The following is a 25,970-nucleotide window of genomic DNA, read 5'->3' as shown; positions in this document are numbered from 1 at the left end:
TATATGGATCTAGAATTCAGGGAGAAGAGCCAGCACTGGACCCATAAATGGGAGTTCCCAGCATAGAGATGGAAGTTAGACTCATAGGTCTGTGTGAGACAATTCCTAAGGAGCAATCACAGAGCAAGAAAACAGAGGAGCAAACTACAGGCCCCTGGAGAAGTGTATCATTCAAGGAGTGGCTGAAGAAGGATGTTCAAAAAACAATGAGAAGGAATATTCTTAGGGGTATGAGGGACATTGAGCTTATAAAGTGAGGAAGTAAGAATGTTTGGTGGTACCGAGGTAAAATCCAGGCTAATCCATTGGATTTACCCTTGGGGAACTCAATGGTAGTGAAATCACTGATGAAACCACTTCACTGGAATAGTGTGTATAGGAGGGAGTGAGGATAGGGCAGATGCCAGATGTGGTGGTTTCCAGGGAATGGGAAGGAGTAATGAAACAGAGGCACTGAGTAAAATACAATGCTTTGAAAAACTTGAATGAACCCGGCCAGAGTGGCTCAGTTGGTTGGTGCACTGTCCCATGTACTGAAGGGTTGCCAATTTGATTCCTGGTCAAGGCACATACTTGGGTTTGGAGTTTGATTCCTGGTCAGGGCATGTATGGAAGGCAACCAATCAATCTTTCTAAAATCTATGTTTTTCTCTCTCTTCCTTCCTCTCTCTAAGCATGTCCTCAGGTGAGGATTAAAAAAATAATAGTAATAAAATATAAAAAACCTGAATGATAAAAGTAAGAGATTATGGCTGTTGCTAAAATTAAGGAAGATGATTTAGAAAATGCATTCAAAGATACTGGAAAAAAGGGAATAATTACTGAACAAATTCACGAAGAAGCAAAAGGTGATAACGAGTTAATTAAAGTGAAGAAGTTGGCTTTAAATGAGAAAATATTGCTAAGTACCAAAGATAATAAAGGAAGGATCTCTGTAGATGTGGGCAAAAGTTTGCCAGTAGGCCTTCAGGATGTAAAAATACACTGTACGAATTAAAGAATATGTCCTGGGCCAAGCTGCTAGGACTTTGCCACTTAGCTGTGTGACCTGGGGAAATTATTTAACCCCAGTGAGTTTCAGTTTCTTCTAGTGTGGAAGTAATAATAGAGCTCACCTCATGAGAATGAAAATAGTTAATAAATGTAAAGCCCTTAGACTGTTGGTAGTAGCATGGTAAGCATCCAGTAAGTGTTGGCTATTAGTTATTATTAGGTGAAAATTAAGATAGTTGCTATGCTTAGGATTCTTAAAGTGGTCAGGTCTTTGCTACTCTCATTTATTCTGGTAAATAATCTGGCAGCAGATATAAACACATGGCCAAAATTAGGAAGAGTAGAGTTCTTCAAGCCTTTGGTCTATAGTGACTGGTTCAAAGCAGCCACATGATCCAAGCCAGGACAAACAAAATCTTTCTGGAAGATTTGTCTACCTGACTTAAATTGGTAGAGAGTTTTCTTGTCTTCCTTTTGCAAGGCTAGTGACTGGTTCAAAGCAGCCACATGATCCAAGCCAGGGCAAACAAAATCTTTCTGGAAGATTTGTCTACCTGAGTTAAATTGGTAGAGAGTTTTCTTGTCTCCCTTTTGCAAGGCTAAAAGAATGTAATCACGGAGTTGCTGGCAAACACATATCCCTGGCTGTGTGGAGAAAGAACTATCATAGGTGACAGCAGAGAATGAAACTAATAATCAGAGGAAAGTGGAGACAAGAAATGAAGAGAAAGAGAAAGAAATACCCGGACAGTGGTTGGGTCCCTGTATTCAGTTGTCATGAGGCCCAATTTTGGCCTCCTCTCCAGCAGTGATGTGCACAAAATGCCCTCCTTTTTTAGGCTAAGGAGCATGAGGGTTTGTTTTGTTTTGTTTTTGTTGCTTGTAACAAAAGGAGATTATTAAATACTAAGGAAAGTTGTGTGCCACACACCCTCTAAGATCAAAAGAGAAACATGTGTGAATTGCATGTGGCTAAGTTTATCAAGGAAATATGAGCAGGAGTTAGTCCATTCTCTATTTCAGTTATGTATTCTACATCAAAATGGTTTTTTCAATAACTGAGATGTTCTAGATTCTTCAATGTGCTTTCTCTAACTATTTCCTTCCTCAATTCAAATCCTGTAGGCAAGAACTTTGGATCCTCCTCCCTCCCCGCCCCCCAACAGTGATCCAAAGTATGAAAGATACTGTTAGCTTTCTAACATTCTCTTTCCCCTATAGGAGAGATGAGAATGATGACAGAAGACAAATTGGAATGTTTGTCTATTGTACCTTCTGTCTTGCTTTCTTCAGTGGCAACGCTCTGCCAGAATTGTCAAAGTTGCAATGTCTACTCAGTTCCTAATATACTGCAACTGAGAGAGGTGACTATTAAGTTGCATAAAAATCATCATAACTGTGTCACTTGTGTCAAGTCAAACAAAAATGTGAATGCCATTTTATTAAATGTCAATTTATATGATAGTGGTGCAGTAAGAGATGAGAGGTAATTGAGAAAAAATTATTGTGCTGAGGGTCAGAAAGCCCAAGGGTGAGTTCTCCCATTTATTACTAGTTTGTACCTTCTGTCAAATGGCTATAACTCTCAAGGTCCTCATAACAGAGAGGGCTGGACTTGAGGGGCTTCACACCCAATGATTGTACATTGCTAATGGTAGTATATACCATCTAAATGTGCAATCTCTATAAAACAGGGTTAGTTGGGATGCCATAAACACACTGCAGAGCAGGAAATCTTACAGAATAATTTCCAAACAACTTTCTGGTGTTGCTATACTGGAGTAGGGAAAAGTAAAATTCTCCTTAGTCAGAAAACTTCGTTTCATGAGGTCTGGGCAAAAGTTGGATTTATTCAAAACTTATTCATCAAACTTTGCCTGGTTCAATGGTAAAACTGTAAAGACTGAGTTTATCATTACTGTTGATAATAATTACAATTTGTAAAGAAAAAAATGATAGAGCTGGATTAAATCCTTTGTCTTACAGATTTAGGAAAGATAAAGAAAGCTGAGGCAAAGGGTACCCAGGGTTTAGCATTGTATTCCCAAGTCTGTAGTAATGAGAAAGCCAATTGGAAACATCTCTGTGTGTTGATATTCTCTGGCATGAAATTGTCCTGTGTGAACCTAAAGCTAAATAATACAGTCTCAGTATTGGGGACAAAGATTAAGAGACTGCTTTGCTCTGGCCAGCATCTCCATTAATTTGCATATCTGAAGCAAAGAAGAGAGAAACAAATGGAGGACAATAGGACCACAGCTCTACTAAGTCAACTGTCTTTGACTCCTGAAGCCAAATGGGCCTTTGTTTGTTCTGATACATAGATATTAATATTCACAACTGGAAAGTCAACCAAAATGTTCTACACAATTGAAAAAAACTTGATTTTCTTAGTTTGTTGGAAGACTTCTGAAGTGATCAGAAATCATAGCTCCCCAAGCTCAAATACATCTTTAGAGCTTTGGCAGACCACACGTTAGCTACAGCAGGCTCTCCTAGAGCAGCTAAGCATTTTAAAAATATTTGAGGCACATGTCTCTCATTTCAGTTTTATCCCACTGTTTCTGGACCCAATAGCAGTTGGAGTAACACCTAGTAAATTTAAATGGCATTCTGGAAAAGATGCTGCTCACTCTTTAATGCAGATATGTATGTAATATTTAACATTTACCATCTCTTATCTGTAGCTTAAATATCAGAGCTCAATTTAAGTTATTAAACTTAGTACAATAAGTGGTGATTCCTATTAGGTTATTATCTCTGATGTGTTACATATATTCATGCTTAGAAAAATCACTGTTCTGCTGGTTCTTCTAAATATCACATTATACTCAATTCCTTACACCAAACCATCGGTGATGACCTTTGAACAAAAGCAATAAAATCTGACCAGTTAAAACAAATAGGATAAGTGGACAATGACTCTTCAGAAATGTTTCTTTTTCTTTCCTTAAGGGCAAACTGGAAATGTGTCTTCTAAACTTTGTTTTACGTTCTATAATAAATTGTAATTTTAAAGGTTGATATTAATTTATCCTAATATTACAGATTCCTGCATTTTGTTGACATCAATTATACTGAAGAGAAAAAAACCTGCTAAGATAAATTACACAACCTTGCGGATAATCACCATCATCTTGTAGAACAGCTTATTAGCTGTAAAGGATTAAGTGGCAGTTTAAAAAATATTGCTTGGGACCATCTGAACTCATCCCATTAGAAGATAAAAGCAGTGTACTTTTAACATGGAAGCTGAAGGGTTTTTAATCAGGCAATTATATCTATGGCTACAAGACCTTTTCAAATAAAAGCAATGTAGGAATTTGACTTTAAATGGTAGAGAATATTAAGCTATCCAGGGAGAATTTGCTGTAAGGTCAAAGAGCAATGGGACTGAGAAAACTGTAATGATTATAAAATAATTAAGCTCATTTTTTTCTACCTGAAGACAGAGAGACATAACCACAAAAATATGCATTGGCTATGCCTGTGTAACCTTTCTCTCGTGGTTGTTCATGAGAATGAAGAGCCACTCAGCTTAAAACTGAAATATGAAATTAAGGAGTGATATCTTAATTTCACTACTATTTTTGTCCTTATAATACTAATTTAAAATATCTTCTTTTACTCAAATTCAAGAGCCTCAACTTTTTCATTAATCCACATATGCTCCTTTATGATATTATCATTTTTAAAGGGAAAAATAATCATTTTGAATCTCTTACCTATTTAAATTTTTATATGGGAAATGCTTCTTATAACTGGCCAACCTTTATATTTAGTGAGTTTTAAGTTCTCTAGTCTGAAAGTGCCAGCTTAATCCTACTCCTTACACTCTTCCCAGACACTGTAGAGCTTCCTCCGGGGTTATTCTGTGGACTATATTAAAGTCTTTGTCCATGCCATGCGGATTTTTCTCTCTCTTACTTTGTGTGTGGAGGAAAGCACTGCACATAGGCAGAGACCCAGTGGAGGTACTGATTTACCTCCACTTACACCCAAACTGCACAATGCCACCAGTTTAAAATTTCTTATTGGCACATCTTTGCTCAGTAAACTTTAATAGATTCTCCTTATCTTCATAATAAAGTAAGAAGTACTCTATCTGGCATTCAAATGTTCTCAAAACTGGTTCTGTCACCAATGATGTTTTCATCTGTCCTCTCCTTTTATCTCTTATCCAAGGGCATCCAACCACCCCACTACACTCCCCCACCCAACCCCAGGTTTGATCTCAGCCTAGAACCTGTCTCCAGAAAAAAAAAAAGAAAGAAACAAAGAAAGAGCCTACAGTCACTTTCACTGATTTGAGATTAAGTCAGGCTCATGCTTAGCCCTTGCTCTGACCTTGTGCTTCATTTAAAGTAAATGTTACCCAACAATTCCAAATTCAGATGGACTTTTGCCATTTTTCTTCTAGCTAAAGGTAGGCATATGACTTAGGTCTATCCAATAAGATGCAAGGAAAATCTCCTGGGAGCATCTCAGACATATTTTCCCTCCAGGAATGAGAGATTGAGGCTCAAAGGAATACGTTATTGTCCTGTTCTTCATTCTTTCACTTTCAGACCATTTTTGAGCTTGTGTGATGAAAATGTTTCTTGGAGCTTGAACAATTTGAGATCCCGAGGCAATAAACCAGCGCATAAGTCGACATGAGGAGCATGGCAGAGGTGGAAGGCATGGAAAAGGTAAAGAGACACTTGAGCCTTGATCTCCAAGCCATCTTTGGGACTGTCTAGCTCCAGACTTCATGACAAGCAAAAAGTAAGTGGCAAAATGTTATGTCATTATTCGAGTCTATCACTTGTGGCCAAACCATGTTAACTGACATGCTGACCCACCCACCAAGAGCGAAGAAGTCAGGTCAATACAGTAAGAGCCTACACACTCGGTAATCTGAGTACACATAGGTTAGGATTTCACTGTTAAAGTCAAGCCTGTAACAGGGGAGACATCACTTTGTATGTTAAGGTTATGTGTCATATGGAAAAGGGAAAATTATTGGTGAAGTTGACCACCAGGTAGGAAGACAACATTCCTGAACCATGGGTAAGGACTGGGACAAAAGAGTTAGGCTAGTACATATACTAGTCCCTTAAAAATCAATTATATACCATTTTCTATAGCTGTACTGTTAGCTATGGCAGCCAATAGCCACAGTTGGCAATTACTGACTTGAATTCAGGCCAATCTGCATTGATATGTGTTGTACATACAAAATATACATAGGATTTTGAAGACTTAGTATGAAAAAAAAGTATAAAATATTAGTAATTTTTACATTGACTATATGTTGAAATGATAATATTTTGGATATATTAAATTAATGAAAACATTTTATTAAAGCAACTACCCAGGCCAAGAGTGAAATCTCACTGTAGAGAGCTGTATTGCTGGGTTTGAAAGCTTAGAATGTAAGCTCTTTGAGGGCCAGGAGGCAAATCATCTCATATCTCCAGTTGCTAGGACAGTGCCAGCCACACAATAAAGCTCACAAAGGGGGTGTTAATTAAATAAATAATGGCCTTCTGATAATGTCTGATGTTGTGGCGTTCACTGTGACGTTCGCTGTGCCAACTAGCGGTGGGGTATCTGAAGCTGGCTCGTAACCCGAATTTTAGCTCGCAACTCAAAGCAATATGTTTCTTTTACTCTCATGGGCCTCTGAGCTCAGTCCTGGCTGTGACTCTCCTGGCCCATATTGTCAATGACAGGCTAGAATAGATAGATGGGTGGGTGGGTGGATGGATGGATAGGTAGACAGACAGAAAGACATACACTATGGAATTTTTTTAACGTGTTGATAAGATCAGGAACTTCTTGGGAATACTGGACATTTAAATAGCACCACACTTTCCATTTATACACAAAATAAAATAAAGTGGTTTTTACTTCCCTTCCCTTCAGGTTTTAATTTCAATATGAAGTAGAAAAAGTTGGTAGGCTTATTGCAATAGTTGTTTATTGGTTTTTCTACTTGATGCTCCCTGATGACCTTATAAAAATATATTTTGGCATTTTGGCATTCCTGACCTACTTAACCCACATTATTTTCTTCCATAACTTATCTCAACCTCTAACACACACACACACACACACACACACACACTTGTATGTTTGTTGTCTGTCTCCTCTTACTAAGTTTCAAGAAGGCAGGTACTTTTTCACAGTGTCTTAACAATATTACATACTAGTACAGCCTGGCAGGTATGAAGTGGATGGTCATCATATATTTGTTGAATGAATGAATCCATGAATAATTATGGCGGATGCCTGGTCATTATTTTTAAGAGCAGTTTCAGAAATAATTATAAAATAGTCATCCCTTGCCCCCAAGTATAATACCAGGCATGGTATGTGACTGGCAAGGAAACAAACAAGTATATGAAGAGGGGAAGAAAGAAACCTAGATAAACTGTAATTTATTAAAAAGAGAAGAATAAAAAATTAAAATTATTTTTATTTCAGAAGTAAGGAAAATAGATCTCAGAGTCATGAATTCTCAAAATTTTGTATGTTTCCAAGTAAAGTTTAACGTTTAAGACACAATAAATCTAGGGAAAATATTCTCTCATAATGGTTAGTTGAAGTGATAGAAGCTAACTTCAACTAACCATTATGCAACTCTATTTTTTTTAGAGAGAGAGAAAGGGAGATGAATAGAGAGATGGAAACATTGATGAGAGAGAAACATCAATTGGTTGCCTCCTGCATGCCCCCTACCAGGGATTGAGCCTGCAACCTGGGCATGTGCCCTGACCTGAATTGAAACAGCAACCTCTCGGTGCATGGGATGACGCCCAACCAACTCAGCCACATAGGCCAGGGCAAAGGGCAGGTTTTTGAATCCCAGCTCTATCACTTATTGGCCTTATTTAAAATCTGTACATTATCAAGTCATAGTAGTATAATAAAGATTAAGTGAATAGTTTATGTTAAGTGCTTAGTACAGAGCATGATATTGTCTTCAATAAATGCCAGATATCATCCTAATTGTCATTGTCTTTAGCATCATCATCCTCATCCTCATCCTCATCCTCATCCTCATCCCCATCCTGAGGTATTATGAAGATTATAGTAGATAAAAATTATCCCTGGCCTCTAGTGGTACTTTCAAAAATGGTAAAAAAAAATCTATATGCACAATATGTACCTTATTTGTGATCAGTAAGTTCCAATGGATAGATATCCTTATCTCTAGTTTGAAAATGGGAAAACTAAGAAACATAAAATGATTTTCCAAAAGCCACGGAAAATTGATAGTGACACTGTGCAAATTCACTCATGGTTAGGAGTTTGGGCTGTAGAGGTAGGTCGCCCAGGCTTAATCCCTGATGAACCACTTTGTGACTTTGGAAAAGTTAACTACCTTTCTGTGTTTCATTTTTTAAATGATATCTAAAGCAAGATTAATGTAATGCTGACCTCTTATCAATATTACATACTAGTAGCCTATGCTTTAAATCACTGTAGCAAATATATTTACTGTTCCCCAAATATCCACATGCTCTCCTATATTTCACAGACTCTTTGCAGTTAGGGAACATGGCTCTTTCTAACCAATGGGTTGTAAGATCATTGTCACTTCTAGGCCAAGTCATATGAAAAGTGGTGGGAGACTCTTGGTCTCTCTCTTCCCCTGTGAGGTGATCTGGAAATGGCATGTTGACAAGGCAGTTTTGCAGATCAAAGCAGCCTGGATCACTGAGTCACTGCATGGAGGATAGCTTCCTTGGAAAGTCACCTGATCTGCATTACACTCCCCTGCACAAGACAAAAACCTTGTTGTGCAAAGTCACTGAAACTTTTGGGTTACTTTTTTATGACAGTATAAACTAGCCTGTCCTGACTGCAATATGATAATGGTTCCAGACCTAAAACCCACCTATAGTATGTGTATTGGGAGCTCAGAGTAGTAAGGAATACTTTTAATGAATTACAGTCATAATGCTATGGAAAAGATCAGGAAAAGTTGTATTTCCTTTCTTTGTTCTTTATATTGGATACTAGCCCCAGATTCTTCCCAGGCATGGCCCACTAAAATTGCTAGCTGTACGGTCAAATGTAGTTGATAATGTGGCATCAATTATTTGTTTTTAATAGTCAGTTGTCCCTAATCATCCCAGTACCCAGAAATGAAGGATTCTCTAAGCAAAGATTCTCTAAGACCCTCTAGCAGCCAAGAGCAGGTGGTTCAGCTGGAGAGAGGGAGAGGAGGTCTTTGTACAAATTAGGTATGGTTACTCAGTTCCATAAAGTGGTTCTTGATTAGTTCCAGAACTCAATCGTGCTGTACACAACAGTACTCAATAATGTTTGATGATGACAGCTGTGAAGTTGGAGGAGCATGGTCCCAAACCACTTAGGAATCTGGAAATACCAGAGCTTCTTAAGAAATTAAAAACAAAAGCGATTAATTAAAATGCTTATTGGACAGAAGAACATTCATTATGCTATTCATTAAGATGTAAAACTCTGTTATTCTTTTATTTTAATGCAGGTTTTTCAACCTCACAAGAAATTTCCTGTTTATCAAGAGGCTAGGTTAAACGCCCCCCCCCCCACACACACACAAAACAAAAACAAAAACAAAACAAACAAAAACTAAGGATAGGATCCAAGGAGCCCAGAAGACATTACATTATGATTTGCAGAAAACTCATAGTGAACATTTCTGATTCCCTTTCTTCATCGAAACAATTCCCTTTGACAGTCAGTCTTCAAAAAGGAACAGAGTAATATCTCAATGATTCTGGAGTCTAGCACAGGTGTGAGGAAATTTATGACTGCAGAGTTGTCTCTTCCTGGAAGGGCAGTTGAGTGTGTGGCAATGTGAATTGATGCTTAACGCAAGTAAACAACTCAGGGTCAAGAGGAGAAGTTCAGGATAACTCCTGACACCCCTTTGTATTGTGTTAATGGATATCCCCAAGTTCCAATCATCTACTGACTTACTATCCAAATATGTAAACTACAAGATTAAAGAATGAAAGAGGCACCAGGAATTTTAAAATCTTCCTCAGGTAAATGGTGAAAATTGGTGTGCACACAGCTGTTGTTTTTCAATGAGAAAGGTCCGTTCAAAAACTGAGTGAAGAGATCACTCCCAGAAAAAAACAAACAAACAAAAAACCCACAAAAAACTATCTGGATTAAGAAGATTCACTTATCTACCCCTTACAACATATCCTTAAACTGTAGTTTAGCTTCATTTGCTACAATTTCCCAAATCTCTTATGGATGATACCATTTCATTATGCAAATTGTTTGGTTGAAGTATTTAATTTTATAAAGCAGCCAGAGGCTAAATTTCCCCACTGAATCTTATTCTTTAGATTCCCAAAGAGACTCCCTTTCCATGAACTGCCAGGCTATAAAAGACTGTTTTGGCTGTGATTTGTATGAAATGGGGGTTGAATATGGAATAAATATTCAATAGAGGAAATATTCAAGAGGGAACCACATAGTTCTAACCATGTATCTATTGGTCCAACGGACTCAGCATTATCTAACTTATCATTGAACTGTTTTCCAAAATGAAGAGTCTGTTATTAGAATGAAAAATAGGTGTTTAGGAGAAATAGTCGTAGCCAACTTTATTTTGAATACTTCACAGTTATCTCCACCAGAAACCTGTTAAAGGTTCACTTACAGTATACTTTCCTGGGGCGCTAGATGGTGAGGGACATTACTCAGCCGACAGGTTTGGCTTTCTGGTTTCAGCAACTGTCTCTGTACTTACAAGGGCCAAGGAACATAAAGTCAAGTGGGCACAGGCTGATGTTAATATACTGGTTACTTTTTGTTATGTGTATCAGTTTACCAGTGGATTAGGAGAATCTGCAACTCTGAATTTGACACAGACCATATTTTATATGTTAAGTACTGCAATCCAGCTTTTAACAACTGCTGATTTATGACTCTTTTATGCACCCGTTGCTAAGCTAGGGCAATCGGTACCTTGGCACAGTCCCCTTCATTAGTGTCCCATAATAGAGTATTTATGATGCTACTCTTGACTCACGGAGATATATTTTACATCTCTGCATAGCAAGTTACAATGTAAGGCACAGTGTAAGTTTTGTGATAGGGAATTTTTAAAAAAGGAGAAGAAGGTTGGTTATTATTAGAATAATATAATCACTGCATAGAAGACATTAGTGATACCAAACTAGAAAGTTCTTAAGTCAGTAGAAAAATGTAAGTAAGAGTGTGGTGTTAGAATGTTTCCTGAAACTGATTTATATAAGACATAAAGTCTCTGACACGCAAAAACATGGTTAAGGAGGACTTTATAGGGTAGCTATCTTAGAATCCTAAATGAACAGAATTCTTAAAGTTTATACAGTTATTTTTTTTCTTTGGGAAACATGGTTTTATAAATTTATGATTTCACATACACCATAGGTCATCATTTTGTTTACTACAATATTTTGTTTTATGAAAAATGTCACTTAGGATGGGATAAAATTATTTTCATGTTTTAAAACAGAATTTTAGCCTGACTGGTGTGGCTCAGTGCTTGAGTATAGACCCATGAACCAAGAGGTCACTGGTTCAATTCCTAGTCAAGACACAAGCCCAGATTGCAGGCTTGATCTCCAGTAGGTAGGGGTCATGAAGAAGGCAGCTGATCGATGATGTTTCTCATCAATATTTCTATCTTTCTATCCCTCTCCCTAAAAGTCAATACAAACATTTTTAATAGAGTTGTATTTAAAAATTCTACTATGATTTCTGGGATGATTTCCCAAGCTTGATTTGTTTTATTTGGCCAGTTCTACAGCATCATGCAGCATTATTTTTCATTTAGTGAAATGGAATAACCCACCTCATTTGTATATAACATTTAAATTACTACTTACAATGGAAATTTTAGTTTAGCATATGGCCTTAGACACTGTAGAATTGCAAAATAATGCTGAAAGGAAAATATGCTATATCCCTGGTTAAAAATAAAATTTTACATATAGGACTAAGTCATTATCTAGGATGTTATTGTTCTGTTATTACTAAGGTTCTTGTCTTCACATTCATCTTTACAAGTTATCAGAGAATAACTGCTGTATTGCTATTTATCAACAAGGACACTGGGATATAAGGAAGTTTGATACCTGTGAGAGCTTCTAACTCCATTGGACAGTGATTGAATTAAATTTTTAAAATCCAGTCCTTCCCTACTTCCACTGGTAAGACTGTGTTGGATTGTCTCATAACTTCACCACTCTTCTTGGCATTATTTTACAGTTAAAATGAGCTATAAGAGGTCATTTTGGACTTTCCAAATATTTATATTAGTTACTGGTAATAATTACAAATGTGTTTAATTTTTCTCTGGCCACACCCAAAATCGGGTCATACAATGTTCATGGACAACATTCCTCTGACCCTTGCCCTTCTTCTTGGGGAGACTGCCCACCCTCTTGCTGTCTCTCCTATAGCTCAGGAGTGTGGAGAGGGGTGTTCCTATGTGGACTGATGAATACCACTCTCAACAACCACATGATTTGCTTGATTTTCCTTCTTTCCTCCTCCAGCACCTATTATTATTGTTGGTGATGAACCTCTGGCTCCCCCAAGTCCCTCCACCCTCCCACTCCAATGTTTCCCCCACCCGCTCAAATTGTTGCTATTGAAGTCATGGGTCTTTCAGTACAACACCCCTCGTTGTGCGGAAGTGCACATGAGGTGCAAAAGTGCAAACGCTGTTAATGGTGACTGGGACCCTTGAAGGATGTCTCAGCGAAGGAGCTCCCTTCTCCCTACTACCTTTAAGTGTCACCATGGTTCACAGCATGGGCTTTAGAGGCTGAGTGACTAGGTTCAAATCCCACTTTTCCTACTTACTTGCCATGTGACCTTGGACAAGTTTCTCAACTTTTCTATGTTGCAATTTCCTTTAATCATTGTCAATAAAAACAATACCTAGCTCACAAGGTTGTGGAGAGGATTCAGTAATTTAAATATACTTGCAACATTTACATGAACCATGGTGAACACTGTAAATATCAGTTTACATGGCTATTAAAGTGCCAAATCAGTGCTGCCTTGTGTTCCTGAAGCCTCCAGTTGATGGTTTTGCAAATCGTTTTTTTCAACTTTTTACTTTTAGTGGTCTCATCTTCACCTCAATCCTGTTTGCACAGGACATGGGGTCTGGATTGAAAGACCATCTGAGTGAGAAGTATCCTTCTACTTTGCCCTAACCCCTGAAGACTGTGACTGATATTCAACAAAACTTATACGCCTCTTTTTGATTCATTCTTTCTCAGAGGCTACCCGTTTCTCCACACAAATAGTCTCCTAGTGGAAGAGAACCCAGCGGATGTGAAGGCACATTGAATTCTAAGTGAGCAAGCGTAGGCTTCATCAGGGAACCTTGCTCCATAGGGTATGTTTCAGAAGAATGATTCTTTTCATTGTAATACTTTTTCCAGATTTTTCCCAATGAACATTTCCTCTAGGTAAAGCTAGGTCTCGTGTACCTTCAGCTAAAAGTTCTGTGTACCTATGCTTTGAAGAATTGTGTGTTTCAACTAGATAGGTACAATAAAATACAAATGTTCTGAGAAAGGCAATTTCTTGTCACTACTCTCCCTTGCCCACCTTCTGTAGTATTTATTTCATAATGGAGGTAAGCCATGGCAACATCATTCAACCTAGAAGAGCTTATCTCATAAAAACTGCATGAAGTTTTAGCAACGCTCCCTCCTGTAAGCTAGCCTAATCTATAATTTTGTACATTCAGGAAGAAAAATTTACTCTCACATTTTAAATCAACAGATATGAAACCCACTCTGTCCAATAGTTTTTTATTGTTCATTTTCTTTTTACTAAATTCTGCAGGTCTTGTTTGGTAAGGGTGCTGACATTTAACTGCTCTTCAACTGATGACAAGGTCAACGGATGTACTATAATTCAACTCACCCAATTACAATGGCTCCTTGCATAGAATTCTCAGAAAACCCTAGCCATTTGAGAATTAACCCTTGCTCATCTATCCTCTTCACAGCATGTTCTCTTTTAAGTAGCATGGCATTATTTGTGGACTTTTACCAACATCTGAATTCACGGGCCATAATTCGGGTCCTTGTAGCTTACCTCTCCAGACGTCCTTTTACTTGCCTTTGTGTGTGTGCCTGCACCAGCTCAAACTACTTGCAGTTAATGGAGAGTGTCCTGAATTTTAATGGTGCTGCACCTTTGTCTACACTGCTCTCTTCCTCTGCAATGCCCTCTGCCTCTCCTTCACCTTCTTCGCCTGATGTACTTCCATTCATCCATCAAATCTCATTTTAGGTATCAGCTCTTCAGAGTCAGCCAGTCTGTGTTTAGAACTGTCACAGTGCTCTCTCAGACCCCATCACAGCATATGTGACCTGGTGTGAAGGTACATGAGGCCTAGCTTTGCCTTTTTTCTTGTCCCCACCAGAAGGCAAACTTCTTGAAAACACAAAACTGGGCCTTATATACCTGTACTAGAGGCCTGGTGCATGAATCCATGCACATTGAAAGAAAATTAATTAGAAGAAATATTTTAATATTGCTATTCACCCTTTCTCTATAATAGAAGTGTCAACCAAATTCACGATCAACAATGACAGATCAAAATGTGTGCGATTGATGCCATCGAGAGCTTTATATGTATCACACATGTGCGAGTCAACTTAGCCTTTTATAGATATAGAATAAACTTGCTTAATTTAGACCTACTTTCTGATTTAGCTAAACTTTTTCCAGCCCAGGGAAGCACCCCAACTGCTCTTTCAGGTAGTTGTCAGCAACATAGCAGTAAATATCAACACAAAGCAGATTATTATTGTAGATCATGCAGGGAGAACAAAGGGTAAAATATTTAACTGCAGCTGTGTTAAACTGTATTCAGTGCAGTGAGAAATCCTGAAGTCATTTTCAGGGTCCACCATTTCTTACTTCTTTCACAGCTCTCTAGTTTAAAAACTTTTCATCACCCCAGAAGAACTCTCCATTACCCATTAAGTAATCACTCCCCATTCACCCCTACCTTCATCCCTTGGCAACCTCTAAACTGCTCTCTGTACCTATGGATTTGTCAATTCAGGACGTTTCATATTAAAGGAATCATCCAATATGTGATTTTAAAAAAAATCTGGCTTCTTTTATTTAGCATAATGTTTTTGAGATTCATCGAAATTTAACATACATCAGTACTTCATTCTTTTGAATGGTTAATATACATACATATATATATACACTAGAGGTCTGGTGCATGACATTCGTGCACTTGGGGGCCATCCCTCAGCCCGGCCTGCACCCTTTTGCAGTCTGAGAGCTCTCAGGGGATGTCCAACTGACAGCTTAGGGGAGCAGGCCTAAGCCATCAGTGGGACATCCTTAGAGCTGCTGCAGAGGCAGGCTGCAGCACTCACCAGCCATCAGCCTGGCTTGTGGCTGAGTGGCGCTCCCCCTATGGAGTGCACTGACCACCAGGGGACAGCTCCTGAATTGAGTGTCTGCCCCCTGGTGGTCAGTGCACATCATATCAACCATTTGTTCTGCTGTCCAGTCGATTTGCATATTACCCTTTTATTATATAGGATTCCCAGTGGCTAGCACAAAGTTTAGCACATAGTGGCTGCTGAATGAATATTATATAGGAGGGAGCAAAAGTAGGTTTACAGATGTAATACAAATAAGTAATACAATAATTAGTAAATAATAATGATATAAGAATAAATGCTGTTTTGTATACTTATAACTGTAAACCTACTTTGGCCCAACCCTGTAAATAACAAAAGAAAGAATAAAAGCAAAAAAGAAACAGTAGATCTGCTAGTGATTATATCGGCAAAAGAATGAATTTGTATTTTTGCCAATTAGCAAATATTTATTTATGAAGATATGAAGGAAAAGGAAATAAAAATAGACAAAGTATGTAAAGGCCTGTTCGTGATGGAACATAAGGGAAGACATGGTCAAAAAGTGTTGACTTATACTTACTATTTATTATGTTTTTTGGGGTATAATTTTCCTCTCTAAGTTTATAGAAGTACTAATTAACATTCATAGAGAAACTGGATTTTTCTTACTGTATTTTAATTCAAGGAATGACTTTATAGCATAGGCAAGCCTATTATAGCTGGAGCAATTCAGCGACATGGAGCAATTCAGTGACATGTAAATTAAGGATCTTGCTCGAGGTCACAAAGTCATAGTGATGGAGACAAAATTCAAACCCAGGTCTTCAGGGCCTAACCATCAGGTCACATGGCCTCTTTTGTATGAGAACAATAAAAAATGATATTTAGTTCCAAGCTTGCTCTATTAAAGAGAAGAAGAGTTTTGTGAGACAATGCATAATTAAAAGGCTTACTCTGAAGAGCCTGAGCTCTGATGTGTCCACACCCACAGCAGAAATCTGGGAGCAAACATTTACTAGCTGCGTAGCCTTGAAGATGTAAGAAGTAAGTTAGCTTCTCTCCTGAGCAGTCTTCATGTGAGGATAAGACATAGTGAGTAAAGTTCCTAGCATATAGTAAGAACTCCCCCAAAAGTTATAATTCTTACAATAGTTAGAACCTTTCAAAAGTTTGCTTACAGCTTTGCACTGTATGAGGATAGGAACATAGACAGAGGTGCAAATTCATTAATGATGAATACTGTGTAAAATTGTATGAAAAATGTTCATGTAAATTAAAATATCACTTTTATCCTGTTATATTTTTGTCCTCCTTCTTGTGTAAGATGCATTTTACATTTGGGGGCTCACTATTTAGTTTGCACAAATGAAAAAACAAAAAACGAACAAAAAATAACTTCTAAGTATGTGAATACTCGATGGCACAACAAAGGAAACTTTACAAGAAAATGTATTGCTGTGCATTTCCAGGTAATGTAAGCAAAGAGATGATTATTTGCATCCTTGGAATGTGCTAACACAGAAGAAAACACATTATAATTTGTACAGCTATTGGAAAGGTCCCCAACATAGAATTGTGTGAGCCTTGATGTTGGCAACCCCCTACAGTGAATACAATACCCAGTTACCTTGGAACATTTGGCAAGTTCAGGACAGCAAATTCCTGCATACTTGAGGCTGCCTCATTCATTTCCTTTAAACTCAAACCCTAGTCAGGCCGAGTTCCTCCATTGCGGAACAGCAATGTGGCAACCAGGAATAGATTTTTCCCCACCCTACATCCTAAAAACCCTCCCTTCAGACAAATCATCCTGCCCAGATTTCAAAGAAATCCCAGAGAGGCATAGTTGCTGTTAAATCTCCAGGACTCCAGCCAGCACAAATCAAGAAAATGGTTTCCAGGTGCAGGCTGCCTCCTCCCTTCTCCCTCCTCCCTCCTCCCTGCTCACTTTAAAATCTGGTGATTGCCCCAAGCTTTAATCTGGAGATGGACTGTAGGGGGAAATAGGAGGGTAACCTTAGGATTCAAAAGCCCACAGAAAATTATTTTGCCTTTTTCATTTTAGTGGAGTCATGTCCGTTCTCCAAAACATATCACACAGCCCAGCATGATTAATTTCATCTCTTTTGATAAGCCTCAGAGCCCGAATAACAAGGATACATTATCTGAACTATAGAAGGAGCCCCACAGAGTGAGGCTTTCACAAAGGTAGTTCTATTCCAATGCGATTACTATCTCCCAGTCACCATTTTCACACAAAGCTGTAATTGGTGGGGAAATTGCCTACTTTTCACAATAGTCCCAGGTTTTCTAAATTCAAGTAATAACAGATAATTATTTATAAACAAAAAACTGAAGGCAAATATATTTGGGAAACTTTTCTAGACATAATAATATTCAAAATAATATAAATTTTGCAAGGAACAATGTTTAAAGTGACAACTGTTGGCCTGTTCTTCACTCTTACTTTTAACTATAGTAATTTCACCCACACCCAATTACCAGGATATTTATTATTCTAAACCAGGGATGGCGAACCTTTTGAGCTCGGCGTGTCAGCATTTTGAAAAACCCTAACTTAACTCTGGTGCCGTGTCACATATAGAAATTTTTTGATATTTGCAACCATAGTAAAACAAATATTTATATTTTTGATATTTATTTTATATATTTAAATGCTATTTAACAAAGAAAAATCAACCAAAAAAATGAGTTCGCGTGTCACATCTGACACGCGTATCATAGGTTCACCATCACTGTTCTAAACACATCTGGATCTTTGTTTTTCTGTTCTTATATATAGAATTTTCTTTTACATTGTCACAATAAAAAAATCTTTATCAGTGGTCACAGTCAATCATTACAGTAGATAAACCTGGGGGTAAATCTCTCCTATTGACATGCCAAGAACAATTAAGGCTCAACCACAACAGGAGGGTGCACACAGCCTACAGTGTGGGGATGTGTAACTGGAGTACTCAGCCTGCGTGAATTGGGGAAGGGGGGGCTATGCCTCAGGACCCTATAGGACACTTACTACATTAGTCTACTCTACCAAGCCTGGGAGATGTAGCAGCTCTACCTAACATATAGAAACAAACACAGGGATATTGCCAGAATAAGAAGACAAAGAAACATGTCCCAAATGAAAGAACAGAACAAAATTCCAGAAAAAGAACTAAATAAAACAGAGACAAGTGATCTACTAGATGCAGAGTATAAAACACTGGTTATAAGTATACTCAATGAACTTAAAGGAAGAGTAGCTGAAATCAGAACTTCAGCAGTATGAAAGAGGACATGGAAACCATAAAAAAGAACTAGTAAGAAATGGAGAATACACTAACTGAAATAAATAATTTACAGGAAGTCAACTGTAGAATAGATGAAGCTGAGAATCAAATCAGTGATTTGTGATATAAGGAAGCAAAAAAATACCCAATCAGAACAGCGGAAAGAAAAAAGAATTAAATGAAGATAGTCTAAAGTGCCTCTGGGATAACTTCAAGGGTACCAACATTCACTTCATGGGGGTACTAGAAGAAGAAGAGAGAGAATAAGAATTTGAAAACCTACTTGAAAAAAATGACTTCCTAACCTAGTGAAGAAAATAGAGTTACAAGTCCAGGAAGCATAAAGAGTCCCAAACAAAGAGAACCCCAAAAGGTCCACGCCAATACACATCACAATTATACACCAAAGGTTAACGACAAAGAAAGAATCTTAAAAACAGCAAGAGAAAAACAGTTAGTTACCTACAAGGGCACTCCCATAAGACTGTCAGCTGGTTTCTTAACAGAAACTTTGGAGGCCAGAAGGGATTGGCAAGAAATATTCAAAGTGATGAAAAGCAAGGATCTATAATCAAGATTACTCTATCCAGCAAATATTGCATTTAGAACCCACAGACATATAAAGAACTTCCCAGACAAGGAAAAGCTAAAGGAGTTCATCACCACCAAACCAGTATTGCATGAAATGTTAAAGGAGAAAAAAAAGATAAAAATTATGAACAATAAAATGGCAATAAATACATATCAGTCAATAATTGCATCTAAAACTCAAAATAAACAAGCAGAACAGAAACAGACTCATAGATACAGAGAACATTTTAATGGCTGCCAGATGGGAAGGGTGTTAGGGATTGGGAGAAAAAGTTGAAGGGATTAAGAAGTGCAAATTGATTGTTACAGAATAGTCATGGGGATGTAAAGTGCAGCATAGGGAATATAGTCAATAGTATTCAAATAACTATGTATGGTGTCAGATGGGTGCAGGATTTATTGGGATGTTCACTTAGTAGGTTATAGAATGTCTAATGATTGGGGTGTACACCTGAAACTAATATAATATTGTATATCAAGTGTAATTGAAAAATAAAAAATGATTTAAATTAAAAATATTTAGATTCTATTTTACAACTATAAGTAAATCTTCTGTATTATTTTTTCTACAGAGTCTAAACACTTTCAAGCCAGTAATTTTGTTTACTACATAATTATATAACTATTGGATGCCTGGTGCATGATATTTGTGCACTGGAGATGGGGCTCCCTCAGCCTGGCCTGTACCCTCTTGCAGTCCAGGACCCCTCAGGGGTTGTCCGCCTTCCGGCTTAGGCCCGATCCTCCCTGGGATCAGGCCTAAGCCGGAAGTCGGATATCCCTCTCACAATCCCGGATTCCTCTCTCCTTACCACCTGCCTGTTTGCTCCTTACCACTCGGGTCGCTGCTCCTTAGCACTGCCACAGAGGCAGGAGAGGCTCCTGCTACCACTGCTGCACTTGCCAGCCATGAGCTCAGCTTCTGGCTGAGCAATGTTCCCCGGAGTCTGCAGTCACTGGAGCAAGCAAGCTTCATGTTCCCTTCCAGCTGCCTGGCTGCCGGCGGCCATCATGGCTGACAGTTAATTTGCATAAGGATATGCTGATTAGCCAATGGGAAGGGTAGCGGTTGTACGCCAATTACCATGTTTCTCTTTTATTAGTGTAGATTACCTACTGTGAGTGGTGAGGTTTACAATTCTTTGAGAAGGAAAGTATATCTCTATATCTCTAAACTTGTGCTACACAAAGGACATATTTCAAATACCAAGGTCCAAGAATTTTTTTTCACCCCATCAAATCCTCAGAATCATACAGATTATAATTTGCTTTATTTTCAGAACATGACCATTTCATACAGTTTCTTTCCTACTAAATTTCCTAGTTTTATTGCTATGCTATTTATCTCTAGTTTATTTTGTTTCTATGTTATTACTAAAGAAAACATATGCTTTCTAACATATATTAGTAATATTTTCAGCATCTCACTCAAATAATTTGTTGAGTGACTCCATTAAAATCTGTTAAATGTATATGTCTTAGAGCCCTCTAAATTTCTATTTCATTCTGGACTTTGTATCAGAAACTGCTAGTGCTTGCCAACAGTATTTTATCCTCTTTTTTGGTACATGGTTATTACATCTCCAAGCTCCTTGCTGTTAGAAGGACATCCTGACAGAGTTGTGACTGATAGAAACAGGGATAGAAGTGATGTGCACATGCACAGGATTGGTGCACAAACATTTCCTATGTGTAATCATCTCTTTATCTACCAACTGAATGGAGAAGACTAGAAGACTTAAGACTTTGGGGAGAACAAAGCCACAAGATGGAAGAATTCTGGGTGCCTGCGTGACAGATTGGAACATGCATCCCACACACACTGACCCACAATGGAATGTGCTACGAGCAGGAAATAAGTATATATTGTCCTGACCTACTGGGATTTAGGGACTGCTTGTTAGAAAACTTAACATACTCTGACTCATATAGAAATTGGTACCTTGAAGTCGTCTGCTGCAAAAATGCAAAACCTAAAATATGTGGCATAGTGGTGGGGTGGCAAACTGCATAAAATCAAACTGAAGGCTAAAACCTTATGGAGACCTGTTATACAGTGGGAGAACTTATAGTAAACTGTTACTTATGACCACTTTGAAGGAGTCCATATGCCAGCTGAGCCTGAAACTCTCAGGACATGTTTGGGAAGAGTCAAGGCAAACATGTGTTGGTTGCTATTAGCTAAGGTATTACAACAAGGAAAGAAGTTTAATTAAGAATTGGCTAGTTTGCAAACAGAAATGAAAGGAAATAGAATCCAGAAATGTGACACTATGAAGGAATGGAAAATCTGACTGTTTTCTAGAATACAAACTGCAGAAAATAAGATTTAAAGAGTCAAAGAGTCTGATCTGTTGTCACTCCTTAAAATTCAGGTGTTGCCTTTCCACTCAACCTAGATGGCCCGAGAGTAGCCAAAGTATAAAGCTTAAAAATTATGTCTAGGAAGAAAGTTTGGGTTTATTGACAGTTGCTAGTGTCTAAAAATGACTGATAACAAATAGATCAATAGTTGACCTATTTTTGAAATAATTTTATTGCCAAAGAAGCTTCAAACCCTAAGACTATTAACCTCCTAAGACAGAGGTTTTTAAATAGGGGAAATTTTGCCTCTAGGAGATATTTGGAAATGTCTAAAGACATTTTAGATTGTCATGAGTGGCAGCTAGTGGGTAGAGGCCAGGAATGCTGCTAAATTTCCTAGAATGCACAGGATAGTTCCCCACAACATTCCCAAAATGTCAATAATTCCAAGGTTGAGAAACACTGGCCTTAAACAACCCCCAGATCCCCAAATTTGCATGAAGAGAAAGTGAGCTACAAAAGCTGAGGGAAATATGAAGGGCATAAACCCAACACCACTCCAGGGAGTGCCATGGAGGATAATTGACAAAGCAAAATCTCCCAGAAGACAGATGAGTGGCTACATAAAACTCTGTGATTCTTGATGTTGTCAGCAACCTGCCAGTATATATGATACCCATTTATACTGAAAACATGGCAGGCTGTAGGTAGACATCCACCTCATTTGAGATTGTCTTGGTTTCTCTCAACTCACCCTGGAGAAACCAAGACAATCTCAAATGAGGTGGATTAGAATAGAGTTATCAGTTCAACATAATTTTCAACACCCTGAATCTGCTGATAAACTTATCAGCTTAAAATAACACACATTTGTTATCTTACTGTTTTTGTTGGTCAAAAGTCTGGGCACATGTAGTTAGATCCTCAGCCAGGTGTCAGCCAGACTGAGTTTTCATTTGAAGCTCAGGGTCCTTTTCTAAGCACATTCAGATTGTTGTCAGAAGCCAATTCCTTGAGGTCATAGGACTGAGCTTTTAATTTTCTGCTGGCTGTCAACAGGGATTCAGTCTCAACTTCCAGGGGCCACACTCAGATCCTAGCCACCTTGTCCACTCACAACATGGCCTCTGAGGTCCAAAAATCCATCTTTACTGTGCTATGACAGAGCCTTACCCTAATAAAATCACAAGAGTGACTATCCCATCATGTTCACTGGTCCTTACCATACTAAAGGGGAAGAGATTCCATCGGACATGTACAACAGAGGTTGGGAATCTTGGGGATCATCTTAGAATTCTATCTACCACAACCCTCAAAGCTAAAGAGACAGAAGAGAATAATTCAAAGATGCAGGAGGGTTAGGAAGGGAATTAATTGACTGAGAAGCCTACATAGAGAGGGGAAGGTAGACAGGTGAATAAGTCACAGAAAAAACAACAACAATAGATTATCTATCTAACTGTCTATCTATTTATCTAATCTATATACCTATATATTGAGAGATTTATATAAACAATTGACCCATAGGGTTATGGAGGCTGAGGTTTCATGATACCCTGTCAGCCAGTTAAAGATCCAGGATAGCCAATTGTATAAATCCCATTCCAAGAACAGTAAAAGCCTGATGTACAGCTCAAGTAGTGAAGCAGAGAGAAGATTCTCCCTTCTTCCACCTTTTTGTTCTTTAAAAGCCTGAAATTGATTGGATGATAACCACCCACATTGGAAAGAACTATCTACTCTCAAATGCTAATTTTCCCAGAAACACCATCGTAGGTACTCCTAGAAAAAATGTTTAGCGAGATATCTGTGCACCTCATGAACTGGTCAGTTTGACACATATAATTGACCACCACAAAGGAGAATGGGTATATATTCTAATAAAACAATGAATAGGACTTAAGGATGAGTGAGAAAAATTTGTAGCTGAAGGAATGCTATAGATAGAGTAATGCACCATTCACAATTAATGGTGCTGCTCTGGGATGAATGAATGGATAGGCAAATGAATAAATGGGCAAGTGGATGAAGAAATAAATTCTGCTCAAAATGCACACGTATATACATCTGTTAAACCACTGTCTTTTTTACTGTAATGTGTAAAATTAGTTTAGGTGAGTCATTCTTTAGGTGGGCAATGGAATCCTGGGTCCTAATATCTGACTATTAAAAGTGTTAGGATTCATTGTAAATATACCATGCATTTCCAATTCTATATTAATACTAACCTCAATAAAGTGACCCTGAATCAGTCAAATTTAAATAGGTTCAAAATTTCATAACTTGAGTTTTTAAAAGTATTGCAAAATTAAAATTAGCTTTTATTATTATGGTGCTGTATTAATTTCATTCTTTGGGAAAGATCACAGATGCTCAGTCCCTTTGGACCACAGGACCCCTCCACAGAGAATGGACACAATGATTTCTGAGAATATGTTAGTGTAATATTTTATAATATTCCTAAAATTATTACACACTGTTTATGATAATACTACTTACATCCCTACTATTGATATTCAAATGTAAAATAGTGATTTAGCATCATAACAAAGGTATGCTATATAGATCAAAGTGGTGTAGCAAAATGGTGAAGTGTCTCAGAATCTCTGGCCTACACCTTGCCTTGAGTGGATCATGGAGATGCTGTTTTGGGAAATTTGAAGGAAAACATGATTTACCAAGAATCTAAATAATAAGGTCTTTGCACAAAAGATTAATATAATGACAAATAGAGCAATATTCAAAATTTGAGTATAGAGATATTAGAGTTCTGTTTTTCTTGAAGCTTTCAACAGGTGAGCACCAAGACATTTTCATGATTCTGTCCACAAATTTGAACTCTTTTATAGCCTCAGGCTTTAAATCCCAAAAGAAGAGGAAAAGCCAAAATTTATGCAATTTTATTGTATAAAAATTAGAACTCAACAAAAGGCAGTTTCAGGTACCTCTGCCATTGTTCTTTCTAGCAGTTATTTGCCAGTGGTAGAGACCCCAGGGGGATCTAGGTGAATATAGTTCATATAATTTATAATAATTTACCAACGTGACTGTTCTCTTAAGGACAACTACACAGAAAGAAAAGTTTTAGCTCTACTGAAAATGAACTCAATAAAAAGGAGAAAAAGAGGAAATCTCACCGGGTTAGTCAAGAATTGCTCTAGTATTTAAGGATTTTGGGGGGAATTAAGAAATCTAGAGGCTGATTTAAAAGTGCTCAGATTATGAAAGATAGTGGAGAAAGGTGGTTCCCTACCTTTGCAAATATCTAGTTAATATTATAGAGATAAACCCAAGTTAAATTTGCAAGGTGTCCTACAATTTTGTTTTTATACTTTTTTTGTTTTGACCGATATAAAGAGTACCTAACCACATGTGGGAATAGAGAAATGGAGCTAGCACTTGTTAAATGGGTTTTATCTGACAATGTTAAACATTGTATGTAGGTAATCTCATTTATTCTTTTCTCTGACTTGTGAAGAAAATATTAATTACATTTAGAGTTAGAAAAACAAGGTTTAGAAAGATACATTAAGTAGCAGGATCAGAATTTTTCTGACATAAAACTTCTGTTCTATTTTTCTGCTATACCTTGCCATTTCCTGAATCAGTTGGATTAAACTAAGTTTAGGATTTGGCAGGGGCAGTGCAATTAATGGTACAAGAGGTCCAAGAAATGTAGCAGATCCAGAAAAGGTGTGTCCAATGGCATTTGGCTGGATAGAATATGCTTTAGCAGTGCACATCTATATATATAAAAAGACAGCTACCATAACAGCCATAACAACCTAACAACCAGTCGCTATGCGCCCACTGTGGCCAGCCAACTGCCCAATCAGGGGGTGGGGCTGGCGACCAACCTCAGGGCTCCTGCCCCCTGCCGGCCTGCCCCTGATCGGACTCTTCCACCCCAATAGGGGGCAGGGCTGGGCAGTCAACCTCCTGCAGTCCCTCCTCCTGGCCACCCAACCCCTGATCATACTTCCCACCCCAATAGGAGGCGGGGTTGGGTGGCCAACCTCCTGAAACCCCTCCCCCTGGCTGGCCATGCCCCAATGGCCCCCCACCACCCTGATTGGCCCACAGCCCCTCCCCCTGACCAGCCCTGCCCCTGATCACCACCCCACCTTAATAGGGAGCAGGGCTGGCCAGCCAATCTCCAGAAGCCCCTCCCCCTGCCTGGCTCCACCCCAGATCAGCCCCCTCACCCCGGTCAGGGGCAGGGCTTTCTGGCCAACAACCCATTGCCCCCAGGCTAGGCTGCTAGCCCCTGATCAGCACTCCCCACGCACCCCATTCAGGGGTGGGGCCAGCTGGCCCACCACCCACAGCCCCTCCCCATGGCTGGCCCCGCCCCAATCAGCCCCCCATCCCCCATTGGGGGCAGAGC

The 25,970-nt window shown here is 38.4% G+C and overlaps 1 pseudogene; it reads left to right on the top strand.

Moving 5' to 3' along the window:
• Nucleotides 1-748: 748 nt before the first annotated feature.
• The window catches only part of LOC102262861, a 146,102-nt pseudogene continuing 120,880 nt past the window's right edge, over nucleotides 749-25,970 (top strand).

This window comes from Myotis brandtii, unplaced genomic scaffold, assembly GCF_000412655.1.
Source record: "Myotis brandtii unplaced genomic scaffold, ASM41265v1 scaffold1494, whole genome shotgun sequence".
Taxonomy (NCBI): Eukaryota; Metazoa; Chordata; class Mammalia; order Chiroptera; family Vespertilionidae; genus Myotis; species Myotis brandtii.
This window is presented reverse-complemented; position numbering and strand designations above follow the sequence as displayed.